The sequence below is a fragment of the Coregonus lavaretus genome (assembly GCF_964263955.1).
Source record: "Coregonus lavaretus genome assembly, chromosome: 37".
NCBI classification, from domain to species: domain Eukaryota; kingdom Metazoa; phylum Chordata; class Actinopteri; order Salmoniformes; family Salmonidae; genus Coregonus; species Coregonus lavaretus.
The window spans coordinates 7,208,745-7,215,802 of NC_140024.1; positions in this window are offsets into that span (position 1 = coordinate 7,208,745).

Sequence of the window (7,058 nt, forward strand, 5' to 3'; positions counted from 1 at the left end):
TAAAGCCCTCTATGCCATTTTACAGCAGCCTTCGCTGATCTTTTTAATCTTCTTATCCAATTTGCATATTCTTGCTGTAATTTTATTCAACACATTTCTCCCAGGTTGCATTTAAATAATACAAATCCATTCTATATTTGTCAACTGTGAGATTATATTATATTTATGAATATAATTGAATAGATTCCAGCCCTTGGAAGATGGAGCCAGAAGGCATTGGAACAAGAGAAACATCTGGAGTCCCACTTTTCAACACTTTATTAATCATTCTGTTCAAAAGAGTGCAGCCCCATCTCAGACCCAAAGTGAATCTCTTCAGCCCCTGTTGACCGCTCGCTCTCTACTTCTAACGGGGTCACATTCACAATTAATGAGAGACTGTACAATCATATTCTCTCATTTGATAATTCTTATCATAAAGGTGATTAATCAATCAAAGTGCTGTAACCTATTTGAGATGAGAACGTTAGGCAAATGGGAAGGATTCTGACAGAGAGAATAATATCTATGAAGTAGAAAGCGTGGCCTTTGGAAACCGATATCAGACTTGTTTCCTTTGACACTGTGGTGCTTAATACTGGGGTAATTCATCCATTACTTTGAATCCTGGATTCCTTACTCTTCACGGGTGGAACCTATGTGGTATAGTGACGCCTGGAATCCATAACACTTCATCTGATACAGGCTTTTGAAGTCGATGCTGAATTATCAGGCAATCATTACCCTCTCACACTGAGTCAGTAGTACAGTTTACTATAGAATAGTACAGTACTTAATATATAATTATATAGCAAACTGTAGTATACTGTAGAATACTATATTACACACTGTAGTGTCCTTCGATCATGTGTAGTAATTACTATATAATGTTGTAATATACTGTAGAATACTACAGTAAATACTACAGTGTGATTACAACTGTGTGATTATCCGCCCCCCCAAAAACTATAGTAAATGCTGCAGTACCCAGCTAGCACATAATGTTCTTAGAACCATATGTTTCTTAGAGCTTGGTGAGAGCGTGGTTGTCCTATACTTATTTTGCATACAACCTTCCCACAACTTTCTTGGAATGCTGCAGGATAGTTGCTTGGCTTTGGAACATTCTCAGCACATTTAAGGAACTTGACAAAAAAACATTATTTTCTTGGTATTTCATTACTTTAACAGAACATTTCCTAAAAGTTCAAACATGGTTACATTTAATTTCAATTTTGGCAATTTTCTAGGAATGTTCTCCCATTGGTTTGACATTGGGAATGTTCTCAAATAGTTAAGAGAACGTTAAGAAACAAAGTTCTTCTGTTAGAATTTCAGTACTTCAGCATTACGTTTCTCAAGGGTTTCTTCATGGTTCTATTTAAAGGTATGTTCTCACATTGTTCCAAGAAAGTTAAGAAAAAAGGTTCTTCTGTGGGAATTTCAGTATTTCAGCGTAACGTGTTCTACAGGTTCCCTCATGGTTCTAGTTAAAGTCATGTTCTCAAATTATTCAGAGAATGTTAAGAAAACATTCCATAAAAACCACAAGAAGGCCTCCCAAGTGGCACAGCGGTCTAAGGCACTGCATCGCAGTATTGCGCCGTCACTACAGCCTGGGGTTCGATCCCAGGCTGTGTCACAATCGGCAGTGACCGGGAATCCCATAGGGCGGCTCACAATTGGCCCAGCATCGTCCGGTTTAGGGGAGGGTTTGGCTGCGAGGGCTTTACTTGGCTCATTGCGCTCTAGCGACTCCTTGTGGCAGGCCGGGCGCCTGCAGGCTGACCTCGTCGTCAGTTGAACAGTGTTTCCTCCGACACATTAGTGCAGCTGGCTTCCGGGTTAAGCGAGTGGGTGTTAAGAAGCGTGGCTTGGCGGGTCATGTTTCGGAGGACGCATGACTCGACCTTCGCCTCTCCCGAGCCCGTTGGGGAGTTGCAGCGATGAGACAAGATCGTAATCATGAAAAGGGGGGGGAGGGGGGTGGAACACAATAAAACTTTAGTAACATTCAGAGAACGTTCTAAGAATGTTATTTAAAAACATACAGTACCAGTCAAAAGTTTAGACACACCTACTCATTCCAGGGTTTTTCTTTATTTTTTACTATCTTCTACATTGTAGAATAATAGTGAAGACATCAAAACTATGAAATAACACATATGGAATCATGTAGTAACCAAAAAAGTGTTAAACAAATCAAAATATATTTTCTTTTTGAGATTCTTCCTTTGCCTTGATGAAAGCTTTGCAGACTCTTGGCATTCTCTCAACCAGCTTCATGAGGTAGTCCCCTGGAATGCATTTCAATTAACTGGTGTGTCTTGTTAAAAGTTAATTTGTGGAATTTATTTCCTTCTTAATGCGTTTGAGCCAATCAGTTGTGTTGTGACATGGTAGGGGGGTATACAGAAAATAGCCCTATTTGGTAAAAGACCAAGTCCATATTATGGCAAGAAAAGCTCAAATAAGCAAAGAGAAACAACAGTCCATCATTACTTTAAGACATGAAGGTCAGTCAATCCGGAAAGTTTCTTCAAGTGCAGTCGCAAAAACCATCAAGAACTATGATGAAACTGGCTCTCATGAGGACCACCACAAGAAAGGAAGACCCAGAGTTGTCTGTGCTGCAGAGGATAAGTTCATAAATGTTACCAGCCTCAGAAATTGCAGCCCAAATAAATGCTTCACGTAACAGACACATCTCAACATCAACTGTTCAGAGGAGACTGCATGAATCAGGCCTTCATGGTCGAATTGCTGCAAAGAAATCACTACTAAAGGACACCAATAATAAGAAGAGATTTGCTTGGGCCAAGAAACACGAGCAATGGACCTTAGACCGCTGGAAATGTGTCCTTTTGTTCTGGAGTCCAAATTTGAGATTTTTGGTTTCAACCGCCTTGTCTTTGTGAGACGCGGTGTGGGTGAACGGATGATCTCCTCATATGTATTTCCCACAGTAAAGCATGGAGGAGGTGTTATGGTGTGGGGGTGCTTTGCTGGTGACACTGTCTGTAATTTATTTAGAATTCAAGGCACACTTAACCAGTATGGCTACCACAGCATTCTGCAGCGATACGCCATCCCATCTGGTTTGGGCTTAATGGGACTATCATTTATTTTTCAACAATGACCCAACACACGCCCAGGCTGTGTAAGGGCTTTTTTACCAAGAAGGAGAGTGATGGAGTGCTGCATCAGATGACCTGGCCTCCACAATCCCCCGACCTCAACCAAATTGAGATGGTTTGGGATGAGTCGGACCGCAGAGTGAAGAAAAAGCGGCCAACAAGTGCTCAGCATATGTGGGAACTCCTTAAAGACTGTTGGAAAAGCATTACAGGTGAAGCTGGTATTTTGAAGAATCTCAAATATAAAATACATTTTGATTTGTTTAACACTTTTTTGTTTACTACATGATTCCATATGTGTTTTTCATAGTTTTGATGTCTTCACTATTATTCTACAACATAGAAAATAGTAAAAATAAAGAAAAACCCTTTAATGAGTAGGTGTGTCCAATCTTTTGACTGGTACTGTACATTCAGCATCAAATAACTCTCTCTATCCTCTATCTTGTTAATTAAGTGTGTTCTTAATGAGTGCTTGTTTCCTATGAAATGGGGTCAGTATGAATAGACAAAAATGTACAGCTTTGTATGTGTAAAAAAAGGGCATGCTAGCTCCATCCTGGTGTGGCAGTGGACTAATTCTATGGATAGAGAACAGAAGATTATAGGTTTGAATCTCACTGATGCCGTGTCACAATAAAAAACATATGTTTTCATGATTAATGGCTAAGGAAATTAATTTCTGTATGCTCGGCCCTAAACTCTGTGCTCTCTGTTACCTGGGGCTACATGGCAAATGGCCCAGGAACACAAGGAAGACACAAAGGACAATGATTCCCTCTGAGGGGCCAAAATCTCTCTCTCTCTCTCCAACAGTAACCAATTGACTACTGAAATGTGTGTTAGAATAACACTATTGCAGCCATGTTTGGTATCTATTTAAAATGTGTCCTCTGAATAGAACTCTGAAGCTATCTATATGGATGTATGATCTCTGTGGTTACTTGTAGTTGTTCAGAGTGAACTCTGACGACACTGTATGCAATTGTCCTCCCCAGCCCATACCCTCAGGCCATCACACACAGATGTGGCCCCTTTCTTAGAGGATGTTAGCTGGTTTGATCTGATTGGATATCTTAGATTTACTATCTTTGGTTTGGTCTGTGGATTGGTCAACATTTGATTTGAAACAAGTCAGATCTGGTATAAATGGAATGAAGATCTGTTGTTCTGACTCTTATCCTGTATCCTGTCCATTGGAGAACGGTTGTATGATATTTTCAAGTTTTCTAGGCTCCTAGTCCTCTGGCCTAGTAGGCATCTCTTTGTTCATGGATGCCAAGAGAAGCCAGGCTTCCCCAAAAATGGACAAAGAAAAAAAGAAAAAGACATACAAAATAATTTATTGTTTGTCTCTCCGTGTTTCATAAATGTCCTTCAATTCGCAAGAGGCTGAATACATCTCACTGGAGAAAGCATCTGAGCGAACAAAATAGTGCCCCTCTGTCTCAGTAAGTGTAACGTATCTATCGGATGCTGTCTGGTCAGAAAGAGTACGACATTGTTGCCGCCCGTGGCAGTGAACGCAAGGCAAGCCAAAAAGCATTTGGCCTCCCTTGATAAAAAACTAAAAAGATAATAGCCAATCAGCGTTGAGCTAAACTGGGTGAACTCAGCTGTGAAGGGAAGCCAGTTTGGATTTGGCTTCAGACCAATCACATCACAAGCCAAAAGTCATTATTGACCGAAAAAAATGAATTGTTGCATCTCATTGTGTTGTTGTTCTCCAGTGGCTAGCTAGCTAGCTAAAATTGTCCCTTTCCTAAATTAGCTATGGATGGAGATAGGGATTTGGACTTTTGGTTTAACTTAATTTTCCGTACTGGCCAATGATTATAATGCAGATTCTGATCCAACCATACATTTATACATTGTGCCCTGGCCTGAGAGGATGGAAGTTCAACATGTAGCTAGATGTAATATGCTAATGTTAACTATCTGGCCTGGTGCATCGTTGCCCTTGAAAGGTAGTAGGGCTAGCGAGCAAGCATTTTAGCCAGTTAGCCTAGGACAACAAAAACGAAACATTGTTCTGTATGACAGATTCATAGACCGTTTAGGCAACATGAAAGAGGAGGATGGCATTGGCGTTTCTCTACAAGTAGGGTGAGTCAACATGTTTTTTCAACTTGCACGCAGTCACGCATGCACGTACACACACGCACGCACGCACGCACGCACGCACACACACACACACACACACACACACACACACACACACACACACACACACACACACACACACACACACACACACACACACACACACACACACACACACACAGAAATCAGTACCATGGACAGCCACATCATATTTAGCTTACGTTGATTGGACTAAATCATTTTTGGTATCTTTTAGTTGCCACTGTATTAGACTAAGCGTAGGTGATTAGATGATGTTGAGATGTTGAAGTTGAAATGGTGCTGGAATAGTGGTGGCAGCTCCTGTTTTCTTTGCGACTTGCGGTAACTCTCCATGGTTCTAAATCAGTAGTTGTTTAGTAGTTTGAATAAGTCGAAAACATTACTTTGCTTGACCATGCTGTAGGTTACACACAATATGTTTTGTGGACTTCACCGGACAGATGTTACTCTCCGGTTTTGTGATGAAACAAAGGTGTGGTTGAATTTATTCTGCCACTGTGTCTTCTTATTGTCTCTGCCTTAGGCCTATATATCACGGTGTCAAGGCATATGAACTATCAGGTTATACACCAAACAACGCAATTATCACAACATATGTTGTAATATAGCTTTTTGTTTCTGGATTGTCTTCCCTGGTGATTTTACCCACGCACCGCTACTGATGCTTTGTCTTGTAAGTTAACCGTAGGGTCTACACTGAGTTAACTGGTCTACACCTTCCTAACATTGAGTTGCACCACCTTTTGCCCTCAGAACAGCCTCAATTCGTTGGGGCATGGACTCTACAAGGTGTCAAAAGCATTCCACAGGGATTCTGGCCCATGTTGACTCCATGGTTTCCCACAGTTGTGTCAAGTTGGCTGGATGTCCTTTGGGTGGTGGACCATTCTTGATACACACAGGAAACTGTTGAGCGTGAAAAACCCAGCAGCGTTGCAATTTTTGACACACAAGCCAGTGAGCCTGGCACCTAGTACCATACCCCATTCAAAGGCATTTACATATTTTGTCTAGCCCATTCACCCTGTGAATGGTACACATACACAATCCATGTCTCAATTGGCTCAAGTCTTCAAAATCCTTCTTTAACCTGTTTGAAGTGGATTTAACAAGTGGCATCAATAAGGGATCTTACATTCACCTGGATTCACCTGGTCAGTCTATTACCCCTTTCAGACATATGGAATGTGACGCCTTGAAAGCGCCTCAGCTACGGCATGTTTGTTTGTCTGAAATGGTACACTACGTTTTTTTTTATTCCGCCATGAAACCTTCTCTGGAGATAGTTTCGAACCGCAACTGAATGGGAACTTAAAACAATGGCGCTTCTTAAGCGGGACTAACGTCCATCACTAGCAACCAGAACGGTCAATCACATGATCTCGAGCTGCCTGCGTGCAGCCTGCCTACCCGCTGTCTGCGCACAGACCACTCGCTCCTAACAAATGTACTTTGAAGTTTGTTAAATACAATGACTTACCAATACATTTAGTAGAAAGAAAACACATCTACCTACCTTACCATAAAAAACAGCATAAAAACAACACTACTACTGTCTAAAAAGTTACGGACGCTTCTGATGCGGCACTTTTAAAAAATTGTCTGAAAGGTTATCAGTTGTCGTTATCGACCCGTTACTGTAGCGGCGTCCTATGTATGAAATGGGTATATGTCATGTTTTGTACACTCAGTGTATATGCCTAGAATAATACTTTGTTAATGTCAGTATTGCCTTGTAACGTTATGCATTTTATGTGATTTCATTCATTTGACAATGTAATGAATCTGGTTGGCTAA